Source organism: Lampris incognitus, chromosome 1, assembly GCF_029633865.1.
Source record: "Lampris incognitus isolate fLamInc1 chromosome 1, fLamInc1.hap2, whole genome shotgun sequence".
Taxonomy (NCBI): domain Eukaryota; kingdom Metazoa; phylum Chordata; class Actinopteri; order Lampriformes; family Lampridae; genus Lampris; species Lampris incognitus.
The window spans coordinates 69,209,163-69,229,288 of record NC_079211.1 but is presented as its reverse complement, the minus strand read 5'-3'; the positions used below and the strand labels follow the sequence as shown (position 1 = coordinate 69,229,288).

General features: G+C 42.9%; 1 protein-coding gene across 1 annotated transcript in view; it reads right to left on the bottom strand.

The window, feature by feature from the left end:
- The window catches only part of ntng2a (netrin g2a), a 921,301-nt gene that overhangs the window by 699,925 nt on the left and 201,250 nt on the right, over window positions 1–20,126 (bottom strand). The gene's annotated exons all lie outside the window — the stretch shown is intronic.

The window sequence follows — 20,126 nt, the reverse complement described above, 5'->3', positions numbered from 1 at the left end:
AGCCAAAAAACTTGGTTAGATCTTATCTCCACCAAACACACAATCCCTGATTTCTGTTTCACACACACACACACACACACACACACACACACACACACACACACACACACACACTCTCTCTCATCCAGAAGGGTTGGATGACAAAATGTTTGACGTCTTACTTCTGTGGACATTTTTATTTTCCAAAAGTCATCAGGGATCAGAGGTCATGAGTCAGGAGGTGGAGGGTCATGGAGTCACTGGTCTTATCTTGATAGACAACTAACCACCCATCCCTTTGTTCAATTTACAAATGGCTTAGCAGTTAGACATTCAACAGCCTAACCAGCCTAGTAAGCAGCTGTTCAACTGGTGAGCTATTCATGGACCACGAAACAACCTTCTCCTGGATCTCCACCTGGCCCTGGTGGGGAAGCTTGCATGTACCAATGATGATTCCAAGAGCTATGCTGCGCGGAGTTGGGCCCCTGGTAGGGTCACCCAAGGAGGACAGGTCAAAGGAGAGGTTCCAGACAAAGCGCGATCCAAAAAAGACCTCAACAGTGGAACTGGGGGAAGATGTCAACAGGTCACAACAGCAGCGAAGGTGGACGAAGGCAACATCAGAGAGTGGTCCCCAATCATCTTGGTTCTCCATGCCACTGGACTCTGGCCTCCTCCTGCTTAGGACCGTGTGGTGGCTGCAGACACATCAGCCTCTCCACTTAAAAAGCTGTCACGTGCAGGCGTCCTCCCATAATGGGGCTCCAGGATCAGCCTCTACACCCACATGAGGACCCAGAGGGACCCAGAGGGAGGAGGTCATACTCCACCCCGAGTGACTGCCAATGATGGTGATGGCTAAACAAAATACATCACTGACCAGCAAGCTAACTAACGAGCTTTCTAACCAGTTAACTAATGAGCTTTCTAACCAGCTAACTAATGAGATCTCTAACCAGTTAACTAATGAGCTCTCTAACCAGTTAACTAATGAGCTTTCTAACCAGCTAACTAATGAGCTTTCTAACCAGCTAACTAATGAGCTTTCTACTCAGCTAACTAATGAGCTTTCTATTCAGCTAACTAATGAGCTTTCTAACAAGTTAAATAATGAGCCTAATGAGCTTTCCAGCCGGCTATTTAATGAACTTTCTAACCAGTTAACTAATGAGCTTAATGATCTTTCTATCCCGCTAATTAATGAGCTTTCTAATCAGGTAACTAATGAGCTTTCTAACCACTAACTAATGAGCTTTCTAACCAGTTAACTAACGAGTTTTCTAATCATTTAATGTGAGCAACAGGACTCGTTAGCTTCAAACTCTCATCATTAATAATTTTTCATTATATATTGATAATTAACTGTACTATCGTGTTAACTGTTACCTTTAACAACAGTGTGTCTATCTATCTATCTATCTATCTATCTATCTATCTATCTATCTATCTATCTATCTATCTATCTATCTATCTATCTATCTATCTATCTATCTATCTATCTATCTATCTATCTATCTATCTATCTATCTATCTATCTATCTATCTATCTATCTATCTATCTATCTATCTATCTATCTATCTAGTATGTATTTTAGGATCTGGGAGAAGCCCCACAATGGTCTTGAAGGTGTAAGAAGGCGGCAGCCGTGAGAGGTCCCCAATTGTCTTGGATTCCTTGCGACTGGACCTTGACCTTCTTACTCTCAAGGGCCGTGTGGTGGCTGACTGTGGCCAGTCTCTCCAAATAAAATGATCCCTCTCACAGATGTTCCCCTGAAGGTCTTTTCTCACTACGTATCATCTCCTATGTCCTATGGTGATCAGGAAATTGTGATGGGAGCAAGACAGTGAAGTCTGAGAGCTCCTAGCCACGCACTAGCACATAGGCCATAGGTGTTTTGAATCAGTTGTCTTGCTCTCAGAACTGAGGCAGAGAGAGCATTTAAGCAGCTGCATCCATGACTGAGCAGCCCTATTTAGGACCCCCTCTGCTCACCCCACATGGGGAAGGGGATAGAAAAGGTGCCCTAAAAATAGCCTGCCTAATCAAAACCTGACTGGAATACCATAGCCAGTAGGTTCAGCTCTTAGCGATCGAAAACCCCCCCCAAAACAAAACATAACTATATGAACTTTGGAGTATGGGACGTGCAAACCCTCATGGAGAATGCCTCCAGTGATTGACCTGAATGCAGAACTGCAATCATCATAAAAGGGCTGAAAAAATTGAAGATTGAACTTGCTGTCCTATCAGAAACCCACCTATCAGAGGAGGGACAACTGAAGGAGGAGAAAGATGGCTATACCTTCTTCTGGCAGGGCAAAGCCCCTAATGAACCCAGAATTGACGGCATTGGATTCACCATCAAAAACAATCTTATCACCCACCTCCAAATCCCTTGTGAACATCAACAAGCGACTCATGGCTTTGCATATGAGGCTGATGAACAACCAGATGGCCACAGCTGTGATTGCCGACACCCCAACCTTGGACTCGCAGGATGAGGATAAATATATCTTCTATGCTGCACTGGACAACACACTTACAAACTTCCCATATGAAGACAAGGTCCTCTTACTCCGAGATTTCAATGCCAGGGTAGGCTAAGATCACAAGGTTTGGAAAGGCATGATGGGTAATGAGTGTGTAGGTAACATCAGCCCCAGTGTCGTTCTCTTTCTCTCAAAATATGCTGAATATGACATTGTCATATTCAGATCAGGTTTGGTTTAATGAAAATGATGACGAGATTCAACATCTGACAGATGCCAAAAGGAAGGCCTTCACATGGAAGAATGACATCAACTGAAAGGCTAAAAGATAGGTTCACTCTAAGGATAAAGCAAGTACAATATGAGGTGAGAGAACTGAAAAACCACTGGTGGATGGAGAACGCCCTAAGTATCCAGTGGCTTGCTGACACTGGTGACATCAGAGGTCTCTTCAGTGCTACCAAGGCTGTGCTCTAGCTGGATAGAACATTTCCAGGAGCTACTGAAACAAAACGTCACTGTTGAGATGGACACCATCAACCAAATCCCACAGAGGCCCATCATGAAGCACCCTCCCCCCTCCCCAAGCATAATCGAGGTGCAGGATGCTGTCAGAAAGCTGAGCGACAACAAGGCTTCTGGACTTGATGGGATGCCGGCAGAAGTCCTCAAAGAAGGCGGCCCTGAACTCTTGCATCACATCTACTATAACCTGCTCCATAAAATCTGAGAGAAGGAAGAAATTCCTGCCGAAATCAGGGATGTCCTAATTGTCACGGTCTTTAAGAAGGGAGATAAGGTGCACTGTGACAACTACAGAGGGACAGCATTTCTCTCCACTACAGGTAAAATACTGACCCGCATACTGGCTAGCCTACTGATACCTCTGGCAGAAGAGATCCCCCCCAAGTCTCAGAGTGGCTTTTGCCCAGCCAGGGGGACAACAGACATGACTTTCTCAGCTCGTCAGCTTGAAGAGAAATCCCGGGATCAACATCTACCACTGTATATGGCTTTCATTGACCTCACAAAGGCCTCTGACTCCGTGAACCAGTATAGTATAGCAAATACATCATTATTCTTCAACTCCTGCATGAAGGAATTCCAGCTACAGTTATCAGCAATGGCGGCTCTGAAACTGCTCCTTTCAGAGTAGACACCTGAGTGAAGTGGGGCTGCATCAGAGTACCCTGTTTGCCATGTTGATTGCAGCTCTCCTCCATATCACCAGCAACAACCTACCTGAGGGTGTCTAATTCCTCTACAAGACCAGCGGTGGGTTATTCAACCTTAAGTGGTTTAGGGCTAAAAGCAAAGTGCTTTCAACTTCCATCATGGATCTCCGGTATGCTGACGATAATGCACTCTTTTCCCACTCAGAGGCAGACCTTCAGAACATCCTGAATGCCTTTGCTAGGGTATACCGGCTCTTGGAACTCAACACCAACATCAAGAAGACCTAAATCTTCCATCAGCCTGTACCTAAGGGAACATCCCAAGCCCCCACAATTCACACTGATGGCAATACTGTCGAGAATGTGGGTCACTCCCCATATCTTGGCAGCCTCCTGTTCATCAGATTAGATATTGACGCTGTGATACAACACAGAATAAAATGCACCAGTGGGGCTTTCACAAGACTGAGGCATAGAGTTTTTGAGGATTGGGACTTCCAGACTAAGACCAAAATTGCTTGTTTATCAAGCAGTAGTTCTGCCCTCAATCCTTTATGGTGCTGAAAGCTGAATTATCTACAGCAGGCACATCAAAGCCCTGGAACAATATCACCAGCGATGCACACATAAGGTCCTCAGGACCAACTGGAACGACAAGTGAACGAACATCAGCATCCTGGAGGAAGCCAACCTACAAAGTATCTCGACAACTATCACATGACACCAGCTGCAATCGGCCGGCCATATAATCAGTATGCCAAACACCTGTCTCCCAAAGCAGGTCCTCTATGGCTAACTTAGGTAGGGGAAGTGCACCCAAGGGGAACAACAAAAGCAGTAAAAGGATAAATCTCATATCCCACCTGAGGAAATGCCAATTCAACTTCAACAACTAACAAGAGATGGCCTGTCCCAGGAACATTTGGAGAAGGATAATCAATGAAGGCACAGTGCAACAGGAAAAGAACACCCACCATTACACAGAAGAAAAAAGGCAATGCAGAAAGGAGAGCTCCACCATCGGACTGCTCCTTAACCTATGACTATCTTTGACACAACTGCTCATAATGTAACAGACTTTGTGAATCCCAGATAGGCCTCTATGGCCATCTGAAGACCCACAAATAATCCACTTCAACAACAGGAAATTCACACTCACAAGCAGAGATGGGAACAAATACATAAAATAGTATCTATTTACGAATTACAATTACTTGCTCATCAAATGTATCAAAATAAAAAAAAAAATACTGCTATGACAAAATATATTTAATTAAAATACAAGCTACGGGTATTGAGATGAAAAGCAGGAAACAAGTGAGATTCTGATGGGAGAGTTCTAACTAGTTCAACAGACTGTTCCTCATTGTAATACCTGCAGGGCTCCTTCATTGCAGTTATAGTTTGTTTCTCATTGTAACACCTGCAGGGCGCCTTCATTCCAGAGTTACAGTTTGTTCCTCATTGTAATACCTGCAGGGCTCACTCATTACTGAGTTACAGTTTGTTCCTCGTTGTAACACCTGCAGCGCGCCCTCATTTCAGAGTTACAGTTTGTTCCTCATTATAAAACCTGCAGGGGTCACTCATTACTGAGTTACAGTTTGTTCCTCATTGTAAAACCTGCAGGGCTCACTCATTACTGAGTTACAGTTTGTTCCTCATTGTAACAACTGCAGGGCTCACTCATTACTGAGTTACAGTTTGTTCCTCATTGTAACACCTGCAGGGCTCACTCATTACTGAGTTACAGTTTGTTCCTCATTGTAACACCTGCAGGGCTCACTCATTACTGAGTTACTGTTTGTTCCTCACTGTAATACCTGAAGGGTTCACTCATTAATGAGTTACAGTTTGTTCCTCTTTGTAATGCCTGCAGGGCTCACTCATTACTAAGTTATATATTGTCCCTCATTGTAACACCTGCAGGGCTCACTCATTACTGAGTTACAGTTTGTTCCTCATTGTAACACCTTGCAGGGCTCACTTATTACTGAGTTACAGTTTGTTTCTCATTGTAATACCTTGCAGGGCTCACTCATTACTGAGTTACAGTTTGTTCCTCATTGTAATACCCGAAGGGCTCCTTCATTCCAGAGTTACAGTTTGTTCCTCATTGTAATACCTGCAGGGCTCACTCATTACTGAGTTACAGTTTGTTCCTCATTGTAACACCTTGCAGGGCTCACTCATTACTGAGTTACAGTTTGTTCCTCATTGTAACACCTTGCAGGGCTCACTCATTACTGAGTTACAGTTTGTTCCTCTTTGTAACACCTGCAGGGCTCCCTCGTTACTACGTTATAGATTGTTCCTCATTGTAACACCTTCAGGGCTCCTTCATTCCAGAGTTACAGTTTGTTCCTCATTGTAACACCTGCAGGGCTCACTAATTACTGAGTTACAGTTTGTTTCTCATTGTAACACCTTGCAGGGCTCACTCATTACTGAGTTACAGTTTGTTCCTCATTGTAATACCTGCAGGGCTCACTCATTACTGAGTTACAGTTTGTTCCTCATTGTAACACCTTGCAGGGCTCACTCATTACTGAGTTACAGTTTGTTCCTCTTTGTAACACCTGCAGGGCTCCCTCGTTACTAAGTTATAGATTGTTCCTCATTGTAACACCTGCAGGGCTCCTTCATTCCAGAGATACAGCTTGTTCCTCATTGTAAGACCTGCAGGGCTCACTCATTACTGAGTTACAGTTTGTTCCTCATTTAATACATGCAGGGCTCACTCATTACCGAATTATAGATTGTTCCTCATTGTAATACCTGCAGGGCTCTTTCATTACAGAGTCACAGTTTGTTCATCTTTGTAACACCTGCAGGGCTCACTCATTACTGAGTCACAGTGTGTTCCTCATTGTAACACCTGCAGGGCTCCTTCATTCCAGAGTGACAGCTTCTTCCTCATTGTAATACCTGCAGGGCTCACTCATTACTGAGTTATAGTTTGTTCCTCTTTGTAACATCTGCTGGGCTCACTCATTACTGAGTTACAGTTTGTTCCTCATTGTAACACCTTGCAGGGCTCACTCATTACTGTGTTACAGTTTGTTCCTCATTGTAACACATTGCAGGGCTCACTCATTACTGAGTCACAGTTTGTTCCTCATTGTAACACCTGCAGGGCTCCTTCATTCCAGAGTGACAGTTTCTTCCTCATTGTAATACCTGCAGGGCTCACTCATTACTGAGTTATAGTTTGTTCCTCTTTGTAACATCTGCTGGGCTCACTCATTACTGAGTTACAGTTTGTTCCTCATTGTAACACCTTGCAGGGCTCACTCATTACTGTGTTACAGTTTTGTTCCTCATTGTAACACATTGCAGGGCTCACTCATTACTGAGTTACAGTTTGTTCCTCTTTGTAACACCTGCAGGGATCCCTCGTTACTAAGTTATAGATTGTTCCTCATTGTAACACCTGCAGGGCTCCTTCATTCCAGAGTTACAGTTTGTTCCTCATTTTAAAACCTGCAGGGCTCACTCATTACTGAGTTACAGTTTCTTCCTCATTGTAAATCCTGCAGGGTGCCCTTATTCCAGAGTTACAGTTTGTTCCTCATTGTAAAACCTACATGGCTCACTCATTACTGAGTTACAGTTTGTTCCTCATTGTAACACCTGCAGGGCTCACTCATTACTGAGTTACAGTTTATTACTTATTGTAACACCTGCAGGGTTCACTCATTACTGAGTCACAGTTTGTTCCTCATTGTAACACCTGCAGGGCTCACTCATTACTGACTTACAGTTTGTTCCTCTTTGTAACACCTTGCAGGGCTCACTCATTACTGAGTTACAGTTTGTTCTTCTTTGTAACACCTGCAGGGCTCATTCATTACTGAGTTACAGTTTGTTCCTCATTTTAAAACCTGCAGGGCTCACTCATTACTGAGTTACAGTTTGTTCCTCATTTAATACATGCAGGGCTCACTCATTACTGAGTTACAGTTTGTTCTTCTTTGTAAAACCTGCAGGGCTCATTCATTACTGAGTTACAGTTTGTTCCTCATTTTAAAACCTGCAGGGCTCACTCATTACTGAGTTAGTTTGTTCCTCATTTAATACATGCAGGGCTCACTCATTACCACATTATAGATTGTTCCTCATTGTAATACCTGAAGGGCTCTTTCATTACAGAGTCACAGTTTGTTCCTCATTGTAACACCTTGCAGGGCTCACTCATTACTGAGTTACAGATTGTTCCTCATTGTAATACCCGAAGGGCTCCTTCATTCCAGAGTTACAGTTTGTTCCTCATTGCAACACCTTGCAGGGCTCACTCTTTACTGAGTTACAGTTTGTTCCTCTTTGTAACACCTGCAGGGCTCCCTCGTTACTGAGTTATAGATTGTTCCTCATTGTAACACCTGCAGGGCTCATTCATTACTGAGTTAAAGTTTGTTCCTCATTGTAAATCCTGCAGGGCTCACTCATTACTGAGTTAAAGTATGTTCCTCATTTAATACATGCAGGGCTCACTCATTACCGAATTATAGATTGTTCCTCATTGTAATACCCGCAGGGCTCTTTCATTACAGAGTCACAGTTTGTTCCTCTTTGTAACACCTGCAGGGCTCCCTCGTTACTAAGTTATAGATTGTTCCTCATTGTAACACCTGCAGGGCTCCTTCATTCCAGAGTTACAGTTTGTTCCTCATTGTAAAACCTGCAGGGCCCACTCATTACTGAGTTACAGTTTGTTCCTCTTTGTAACATCTACAGGGCTCACTCATTACTGAGTTACAGTTTCTTCCTCATTGTAACACCTGCAGGGTGCCCTCATTCCAGAGTTACAGTTTGTTCCTCATTGTAAAACCGACAGGGCTCACTCATTACTGAGTTACTGTTTGTTCCTCACTGTAATACCTGAAGGGTTCACTCATTAATGAGTTACAGTTTGTTCCTCTTTGTAATGCCTGCAGGGCTCACTCATTACTAAGTTATATATTGTCCCTCATTGTAACACCTGCAGGGCTCACTCATTACTGAGTTACAGTTTGTTCCTCATTGTAACACCTTGCAGGGCTCACTCATTACTGAGTTACAGTTTGTTTCTCATTGTAATACCTTGCAGGGCTGACTCATTACTGAGTTACAGTTTGTTCCTCATTGTAATACCCGAAGGGCTCCTTCATTCCAGAGTTACAGTTTGTTCCTCATTGTAATACCTGCAGGGCTCACTCATTACTGAGTTACAGTTTGTTCCTCATTGTAACACCTTGCAGGGCTCACTCATTACTGAGTTACAGTTTGTTCCTCATTGTAACACCTTGCAGGGCTCACTCATTACTGAGTTACAGTTTGTTCCTCTTTGTAACACCTGCAGGGCTCCCTCGTTACTACGTTATAGATTGTTCCTCATTGTAACACCTGCAGGGCTCCTTCATTCCAGAGTTACAGTTTGTTCCTCATTGTAAAACCTGCAGGGCTCACTCATTACTGAGTTACAGTTTGTTCCTCTTTGTAACATCTGCAGGGCTCACTCATTACTGAGTTACAGTTTCTTCCTCATTGTAACACCTGCAGGGTGCCCTTATTCCAGAGTTACAGTTTGTTCCTCATTGTAAAACCTACATGGATCACTCATTACTGAGTTACAGTTTGTTCCTCATTGTAACACCTGCAGGGTCACTCATTACTGAGTTACAGTTTATTACTTATTGTAACACCTGCAGGGCTCACTCATTACTGAGTTACAGTTTGTTCCTCATTGTAACACCTGCAGGGCTCACTCATTACTGAGTTACAGTTTGTTCCTCTTTGTAACACCTTGCAGGGCTCACTCATTACTGAGTTACAGTTTGTTCTTCTTTGTAACACCTGCAGGGCTCATTCATTACTGAGTTACAGTTTGTTCCTCATTTTAAAACCTGCAGGGCTCACTCATTACTGAGTTACAGTTTGTTCCTCATTTAATACATGCAGGGCTCACTCATTACCAAATTATAGATTGTTCCTCATTGTAATACCTGAAGGGCTCTTTCATTACAGAGTCACAGTTTGTTCCTCATTGTAATACCTTGCAGGGCTCACTCATTACTGAGTTACAGTTTGTTCCTCATTGTAATACCCGAAGGGCTCCTTCATTCCAGAGTTACAGTTTGTTCCTCATTGTAATACCTGCAGGGCTCACCCATTGCTTAGTTACAGTTTGTTCCTCATTGCAACACCTTGCAGGGCTAACTCTTTACTGAGTTACAGTTTGTTCCTCTTTGTAACACCTGCAGGGCTCCCTCGTTACTGAGTTATAGATTGTTCCTCATTGTAACACCTGCAGGGCTCATTCATTACTGAGTTAAAGTTTGTTCCTCATTGTAAAACCTGCAGGGCTCACTCATTACTGAGTTACAGTATGTTCCTCATTTAATACATGCAGGGCTCACTCATTACCGAATTATAGATTGTTCCTCATTGTAATACCCGCAGGGCTCTTTCATTACAGAGTCACAGTTTGTTCCTCTTTGTAACACCTGCAGGGCTCCCTCGTTACTAAGTTATAGATTGTTCCTCATTGTAACACCTGCAGGGCTCCTTCATTCCAGAGTTACAGTTTGTTCCTCATTGTAAAACCTGCAGGGCCCACTCATTACTGAGTTACAGTTTGTTCCTCTTTGTAACATCTACAGGGCTCACTCATTACTGAGTTACAGTTTCTTCCTCATTGTAACACCTGCAGGGTGCCCTCATTCCAGAGTTACAGTTTGTTCCTCATTGTAAAACCGACAGGGCTCACTCATTACTGAGTTACTGTTTGTTCCTCACTGTAATACCTGAAGGGTTCACTCATTAATGAGTTACAGTTTGTTCCTCTTTGTAATGCCTGCAGGGCTCACTCATTACTAAGTTATATATTGTCCCTCATTGTAACACCTGCAGGGCTCACTCATTACTGAGTTACAGTTTGTTCCTCATTGTAACACCTTGCAGGGCTCACTCATTACTGAGTTACAGTTTGTTTCTCATTGTAATACCTTGCAGGGCTCACTCATTACTGAGTTACAGTTTGTTCCTCATTGTAATACCCGAAGGGCTCCTTCATTCCAGAGTTACAGTTTGTTCCTCATTGTAATACCTGCAGGGCTCACTCATTACTGAGTTACAGTTTGTTCCTCATTGTAACACCTTGCAGGGCTCACTCATTACTGAGTTACAGTTTGTTCCTCATTGTAACACCTTGCAGGGCTCACTCATTACTGAGTTACAGTTTGTTCCTCTTTGTAACACCTGCAGGGCTCCCTCGTTACTACGTTATAGATTGTTCCTCATTGTAACACCTTCAGGGCTCCATCATTCCAGAGTTACAGTTTGTTCCTCATTGTAACACCTGCAGGGCTCACTAATTACTGAGTTACAGTTTGTTTCTCATTGTAACACCTTGCAGGGCTCACTCATTACTGAGTTACAGTTTGTTCCTCATTGTAACACCTTGCAGGGCTCACTCATTACTGAGTTACAGTTTGTTCCTCTTTGTAACACCTGCAGGGCTCCCTCGTTACTAAGTTATAGATTGTTCCTCATTGTAACACCTGCAGGGCTCCTTCATTCCAGAGTTACAGTTTGTTCCTCATTGTAATACCTGCAGGGCTCACTCATTACTGAGTTACAGTTTGTTCCTCATTGTAACACCTTGCAGGGCTCACTCATTACTGAGTTACAGTTTGTTCCTCATTGTAACACCTTGCAGGGCTCACTCATTACTGAGTTACAGTTTGTTCCTCTTTGTAACACCTGCAGGGCTCCCTCGTTACTACGTTATAGATTGTTCCTCATTGTAACACCTGCAGGGCTCCTTCATTCCAGAGTTACAGTTTGTTCCTCATTGTAAAACCTGCAGGGCTCACTCATTACTGAGTTACAGTTTGTTCCTCTTTGTAACATCTGCAGGGCTCACTCATTACTGAGTTACAGTTTCTTCCTCATTGTAACACCTGCAGGGTGCCCTTATTCCAGAGTTACAGTTTGTTCCTCATTGTAAAACCTACATGGATCACTCATTACTGAGTTACAGTTTGTTCCTCATTGTAACACCTGCAGGGCTCACTCATTACTGAGTTACAGTTTATTACTTATTGTAACACCTGCAGGGCTCACTCATTACTGAGTTACAGTTTGTTCCTCATTGTAACACCTGCAGGGCTCACTCATTACTGAGTTACAGTTTGTTCCTCTTTGTAACACCTTGCAGGGCTCACTCATTACTGAGTTACAGTTTGTTCTTCTTTGTAACACCTGCAGGGCTCATTCATTACTGAGTTACAGTTTGTTCCTCATTTTAAAACCTGCAGGGCTCACTCATTACTGAGTTACAGTTTGTTCCTCATTTAATACATGCAGGGCTCACTCATTACCAAATTATAGATTGTTCCTCATTGTAATACCTGAAGGGCTCTTTCATTACAGAGTCACAGTTTGTTCCTCATTGTAACACCTTGCAGGGCTCACTCATTACTGAGTTACAGTTTGTTCCTCATTGTAATACCCGAAGGGCTCCTTCATTCCAGAGTTACAGTTTGTTCCTCATTGTAATACCTGCAGGGCTCACCCATTGCTTAGTTACAGTTTGTTCCTCATTGCAACACCTTGCAGGGCTCACTCTTTACTGAGTTACAGTTTGTTCCTCTTTGTAACACCTGCAGGGCTCCCTCGTTACTGAGTTATAGATTGTTCCTCATTGTAACACCTGCAGGGCTCATTCATTACTGAGTTAAAGTTTGTTCCTCATTGTAAAACCTGCAGGGCTCACTCATTACTGAGTTACAGTATGTTCCTCATTTAATACATGCAGGGCTCACTCATTACCGAATTATAGATTGTTCCTCATTGTAATACCCGCAGGGCTCTTTCATTACAGAGTCACAGTTTGTTCCTCTTTGTAACACCTGCAGGGCTCCCTCGTTACTAAGTTATAGATTGTTCCTCATTGTAACACCTGCAGGGCTCCTTCATTCCAGAGTTACAGTTTGTTCCTCATTGTAAAACCTGCAGGGCCCACTCATTACTGAGTTACAGTTTGTTCCTCTTTGTAACATCTACAGGGTTCACTCATTACTGAGTTACAGTTTCTTCCTCATTGTAACACCTGCAGGGTGCCCTCATTCCAGAGTTACAGTTTGTTCCTCATTGTAAAACCGACAGGGCTCACTCATTACTGAGTTACTGTTTGTTCCTCACTGTAATACCTGAAGGGTTCACTCATTAATGAGTTACAGTTTGTTCCTCTTTGTAATGCCTGCAGGGCTCACTCATTACTAAGTTATATATTGTCCCTCATTGTAACACCTGCAGGGCTCACTCATTACTGAGTTACAGTTTGTTCCTCATTGTAACACCTTGCAGGGCTCACTCATTACTGAGTTACAGTTTGTTTCTCATTGTAATACCTTGCAGGGCTCACTCATTACTGAGTTACAGTTTGTTCCTCATTGTAATACCCGAAGGGCTCCTTCATTCCAGAGTTACAGTTTGTTCCTCATTGTAATACCTGCAGGGCTCACTCATTACTGAGTTACAGTTTGTTCCTCATTGTAACACCTTGCAGGGCTCACTCATTACTGAGTTACAGTTTGTTCCTCATTGTAACACCTTGCAGGGCTCACTCATTACTGAGTTACAGTTTGTTCCTCTTTGTAACACCTGCAGGGCTCCCTCGTTACTACGTTATAGATTGTTCCTCATTGTAACACCTTCAGGGCTCCATCATTCCAGAGTTACAGTTTGTTCCTCATTGTAACACCTGCAGGGCTCACTAATTACTGAGTTACAGTTTGTTTCTCATTGTAACACCTTGCAGGGCTCACTCATTACTGAGTTACAGTTTGTTCCTCATTGTAACACCTTGCAGGGCTCACTCATTACTGAGTTACAGTTTGTTCCTCTTTGTAACACCTGCAGGGCTCCCTCGTTACTAAGTTATAGATTGTTCCTCATTGTAACACCTGCAGGGCTCCTTCATTCCAGAGTTACAGTTTGTTCCTCATTGTAAAACCTGCAGGGCTCACTCATTACTGAGTTACAGTTTGTTCCTCATTTAATACATGCAGGGCTCACTCATTACCGAATTATAGATTGTTCCTCATTGTAATACCTGCAGGGCTCTTTCATTACAGAGTCACAGTTTGTTCATCTTTGTAACACCTGCAGGGCTCACTCATTACTGAGTCACAGTTTGTTCCTCATTGTAACACCTGCAGGGCTCCTTCATTCCAGAGTGACAGTTTCTTCCTCATTGTAATACCTGCAGGGCTCACTCATTACTGAGTTATAGTTTGTTCCTCTTTGTAACATCTGCTGGGCTCACTCATTACTGAGTTACAGTTTGTTCCTCATTGTAACACCTTGCAGGGCTCACTCATTACTGTGTTACAGTTTGTTCCTCATTGTAACACATTGCAGGGCTCACTCATTACTGAGTTACAGTTTGTTCCTCTTTGTAACACCTGCAGGGATCCCTCGTTACTAAGTTATAGATTGTTCCTCATTGTAACACCTGCAGGGCTCCTTCATTCCAGAGTTACAGTTTGTTCCTCATTGTAAAACCTGCAGGGCTCACTCATTACTGAGTTACAGTTTGTTCCTCATTTAATACATGCAGGGCTCACTCATTACCGAATTATAGATTGTTCCTCATTGTAATACCTGCAGGGCTCTTTCATTACAGAGTCACAGTTTGTTCATCTTTGTAACACCTGCAGGGCTCACTCATTACTGAGTCACAGTTTGTTCCTCATTGTAACACCTTGCAGGGCTCACTCATTACTGAGTTACAGTTTGTTCCTCATTGTAACACCTTGCAGGGCTCACTCATTACTGAGTTACAGTTTGTTCCTCTTTGTAACACCTGCAGGGCTCCCTCGTTACTACGTTATAGATTGTTCCTCATTGTAACACCTTCAGGGCTCCATCATTCCAAATTACAGTTTGTTCCTCATTGTAACACCTGCAGGGCTCACTAATTACTGAGTTACAGTTTGTTTCTCATTGTAACACCTTGCAGGGCTCACTCATTACTGAGTTACAGTTTGTTCCGCATTGTAACACCTTGCAGGGCTCACTCATTACTGAGTTACAGTTTGTTCCTCTTTGTAACACCTGCAGGGCTCCCTCGTTACTAAGTTATAGATTGTTCCTCATTGTAACACCTGCAGGGCTCCTTCATTCCAGAGTTACAGTTTGTTCCTCATTGTAAAACCTGCAGGGCTCACTCATTACTGAGTTACAGTTTGTTCCTCATTTAATACATGCAGGGCTCACTCATTACCGAATTATAGATTGTTCCTCATTGTAATACCTGCAGGGCTCTTTCATTACAGAGTCACAGTTTGTTCATCTTTGTAACACCTGCAGGGCTCACTCATTACTGAGTCACAGTTTGTTCCTCATTGTAACACCTGCAGGGCTCCTTCATTCCAGAGTGACAGTTTCTTCCTCATTGTAATACCTGCAGGGCTCACTCATTACTGAGTTATAGTTTGTTCCTCTTTGTAACATCTGCTGGGCTCACTCATTACTGAGTTACAGTTTGTTCCTCATTGTAACACCTTGCAGGGCTCACTCATTACTGTGTTACAGTTTGTTCCTCATTGTAACACATTGCAGGGCTCACTCATTACTGAGTTACAGGTTGTTCCTCTTTGTAACACCTGCAGGGATCCCTCGTTACTAAGTTATAGATTGTTCCTCATTGTAACACCTGCAGGGCTCCTTCATTCCAGAGTTACAGTTTGTTCCTCATTGTAAAACCTGCAGGGCTCACTCATTACTGAGTTACAGTTTGTTCCTCATTTAATACATGCAGGGCTCACTCATTACCGAATTATAGATTGTTCCTCATTGTAATACCTGCAGGGCTCTTTCATTACAGAGTCACAGTTTGTTCATCTTTGTAACACCTGAAGGGCTCACTCATTACTGAGTCACAGTTTGTTCCTCATTGTAACACCTTGCAGGGCTCACTCATTACTGTGTTACAGTTTGTTCCTCATTGTAACACATTGCAGGGCTCACTCATTACTGAGTTACAGTTTGTTCCTCTTTGTAACACCTGCAGGGATCCCTCGTTACTAAGTTATAGATTGTTCCTCATTGTAACACCTGCAGGGCTCCTTCATTCCAGAGTTACAGTTTGTTCCTCATTGTAAAACCTGCAGGGCTCACTCATTACTGAGTTACAGTTTGTTCCTCTTTGTAACATCTGCAGGGCTCACTCATTACTGAGTTACAGTTTCTTCCTCATTGTAACACCTGCAGGGTGCCCTTATTCCAGAGTTACAGTTTGTTCCTCATTGTAAAACCTACATGGCTCACTCATTACTGAGTTACAGTTTGCTCCTCATTGTAACACCTGCAGGGCTCACTCATTACTGAGTTACAGTTTATTACTTATTGTAACACCTGCAGGGTTCACTCATTACTGAGTTACAGTTTGTTCCTCATTGTAACACCTGCAGGGCTCACTCATTACTGAGTTACAGTTTGTTCCTCTTTGTAACACCTTGCAGGGCTCACTCATTACTGAGTTACAGTTTGTTCTTCTTTGTAACACCTGCAGGGCTCATTCATTACTGAGTTACAGTTTGTTCCTCATTGTAAAACCTGCAGGGCCGACTCATTACTGAGTTACAGTTTGTTCCTCTTTGTAACATCTACAGGGCTCACTCATTACTGAGTTACAGTTTCTTCCTCATTGTAACACCTGCAGGGTGCCCTCATTCCAGAGTTACAGTTTGTTCCTCATTGTAAAACCGACAGGGCTCCCTCGTTACTGAGTTATAGATTGTTCCTCATTGTAACACCTGCAGGGCTCACTCATTACTGAGTTACAGTTTGTTCCTCATTTAATACATGCAGGGCTCACTCATTACCGAATTATAGATTGTTCCTCATTGTAAAACCTGCAGGGCTCTTTCATTACAGAGTCACAGTTTGTTCCTCTTTGTAACACATGCAGGGCTCACTCATTACTGAGTCACAGTTTGTTCCTCATTGTAACACCTGCAGGGATCCTTCATTCCAGAGTGACAGTTTCTTCCTCACTGTAATACCTGCAGGGCTCACTCATTACTGAGTTATAGTTTGTTCCTCTTTGTAACATCTGCTGGGCTCAATCATTACTGAGTTACAGTTTGTTCCTCATTGTAACACCTTGCAGGGCTCACTCATTACTGTGTTACAGTTTGTTCCTCATTGTAACACATTGCAGGGTTCACTCATTACTGAGTTACAGTTTGTTCCTCTTTGTAACACCTGCAGGGATCCCTCGTTACTAAGTTATAGATTGTTCCTCATTGTAACACCTGCAGGGCTCCTTCATTCCAGAGTTACAGTTTGTTCCTCATTGTAAAACCTGCAGGGCTCACTCATTACTGAGTTACAGTTTGTTCCTCTTTGTAACATCTGCAGGGCTCACTCATTACTGAGTTACAGTTTCTTCCTCATTGTAACACCTGCAGGGTGCCCTTATTCCAGAGTTACAGTTTGTTCCTCATTGTAAAACCTACATGGCTCACTCATTACTGAGTTACAGTTTGTTCCTCATTGTAACACCTGCAGGGCTCACTCATTACTGAGTTACAGTTTATTACTTATTGTAACACCTGCAGGGTTCACTCATTACTGAGTTACAGTTTGTTCCTCATTGTAACACCTGCAGGGCTCACTCATTACTGAGTTACAGTTTGTTCCTCTTTGTAACACCTTGCAGGGCTCACTCATTACTGAGTTACAGTTTGTTCTTCTTTGTAACACCTGCAGGGCTCATTCATTACTGAGTTACAGTTTGTTCCTCTTTGTAACACCTGCAGGGCTCCCTCGTTACTGAGTTACAGTTTGTTCCTCATTGTAACACCTGCAGGGCTCACTCATTACTGAGTTACAGTTTGTTCCTCATTTAATACATGCAGGGCTCACTCATTACCGAATTATAGATTGTTCCTCATTGTAAAACCTGCAGGGCTCTTTCATTACAGAGTCACAGTTTGTTCCTCTTTGTAACACATGCAGGGCTCACTCATTACTGAGTCACAGTTTGTTCCTCATTGTAACACCTGCAGGGATCCTTCATTCCAGAGTGACAGTTTCTTCCTCACTGTAATACCTGCAGGGCTCACTCATTACTGAGTTATAGTTTGTTCCTCTTTGTAACATCTGCTGGGCTCACTCATTACTGAGTTACAGTTTGTTCCTCATTGTAACACCTTGCAGGGCTCACTCATTACAGAGTTACAGTTTGTTCCTCTTTGTAACACCTGCAGGGATCCCTCGTTACTAAGTTATAGATTGTTCCTCATTGTAACACCTGCAGGGCTCCTTCATTCCAGAGTTACAGTTTGTTCCTCATTGTAAAACCTGCAGGGCTCACTCATTACTGAGTTACAGTTTGTTCCTCTTTGTAACACCTGCAGGGATCCCTCGTTACTAAGTTATAGATTGTTCCTCATTGTAACACCTGCAGGGCTCCTTCATTCCAGAGTTACAGTTTGTTCCTCATTGTAAAACCTGCAGGGCTCACTCTTTACTGAGTTACAGTTTGTTCCTCTTTGTAACATCTGCAGGGCTCACTCATTACTGAGTTACAGTTTCTTCCTCATTGTAACACCTACAGGGTGCCCTTATTCCAGAGTTACAGTTTGTTCCTCATTGTAAAACCTACATGGATCACTCATTACTGAGTTACAGTTTGTTCCTCATTGTAACACCTGCAGGGCTCACTCATTACTGAGTTACAGTTTATTACTTATTTTAACACCTGCAGGGCTCACTCATTACTGAGTTACAGTTTGTTCCTCATTGTAACACCTGCAGGGCTCACTCATTACTGAGTTACAGTTTGTTCCTCTTTGTAACACCTTGCAGGGCTCACTCATTACTGAGTTACAGTTTGTTCTTCTTTGTAACACCTGCAGGGCTCATTCATTACTGAGTTACAGTTTGTTCCTCATTTTAAAACCTGCAGGGCTCACTCATTACTGAGTTACAGTTTGTTCCTCATTTAAAACATGCAGGGCTCACTCATTACCAAATTATAGATTGTTCCTCATTGTAATACCTGAAGGGCTCTTTCATTACAGAGTCACAGTTTGTTCCTCATTGTAACACCTTGCAGGGCTCACTCATTACTGAGTTACAGTTTGTTCCTCATTGTAATACCCGAAGGGCTCCTTCATTCCAGAGTTACAGTTTGTTCCTCATTGTAATACCTGCAGGGCTCACCCATTGCTTAGTTACAGTTTGTTCCTCATTGCAACACCTTGCAGGGCTCACTCTTTACTGAGTTACAGTTTGTTCCTCTTTGTAACACCTGCAGGGCTCCTTCGTTACTGAGTTATAGATTGTTCCTCATTGTAACACCTGCAGGGCTCATTCATTACTGAGTTACAGTTTGTTCCTCATTGTAAAACCTGCAGGGCTCACTCATTACTGAGTTACAGTATGTTCCTCATTTAATACATGCAGGGCTCACTCATTACCGAATTATAGATTGTTCCTCATTGTAATACCCGCAGGGCTCTTTCATTACAGAGTCACAGTTTGTTCCTCTTTGTAACACCTGCAGGGCTCCCTCGTTACTAAGTTATAGATTGTTCCTCATTGTAACACCTGCAGGGCTCCTTCATTCCAGAGTTACAGTTTGTTCCTCATTGTAAAACCTGCAGGGCCCACTCATTACTGAGTTACAGTTTGTTCTTCTTTGTAACACCTGCAGGGCTCACTCATTACTGAGTTACAGTTTGTTCCTCTTTGTAACACCTTGCAGGGCTCACTCATTACTGAGTTACAGTTTGTTCTTCTTTGTAACACCTGCAGGGCTCATTCATTACTGAGTTACAGTTTGTTCCTCTTTGTAACACCTGCAGGGCTCCCTCGTTACTGAGTTACAGTTTGTTCCTCATTGTAACACCTGCAGGGCTCACTCATTACTGAGTTACAGTTTGTTCCTCATTTAATACATGCAGGGCTCACTCATTACCGAATTATAGATTGTTCCTCATTGTAAAACCTGCAGGGCTCTTTCATTACAGAGTTACAGTTTGTTCCTCTTTGTAACACCTGCAGGGATCCCTCGTTACTAAGTTATAGATTGTTCCTCATTGTAACACCTGCAGGGCTCCTTCATTCCAGAGTTACAGTTTGTTCCTCATTGTAAAACCTGCAGGGCTCACTCATTACTGAGTTACAGTTTGTTCCTCTTTGTAACACCTGCAGGGATCCTTCGTTACTAAGTTATAGATTGTTCCTCATTGTAACACCTGCAGGGCTCCTTCATTCCAGAGTTACAGTTTGTTCCTCATTGTAAAACCTGCAGGGCTCACTCTTTACTGAGTTACAGTTTGTTCCTCTTTGTAACATCTGCAGGGCTCACTCATTACTGAGTTACAGTTTCTTCCTCATTGTAACACCTACAGGGTGCCCTTATTCCAGAGTTACAGTTTGTTCCTCATTGTAAAACCTACATGGATCACTCAT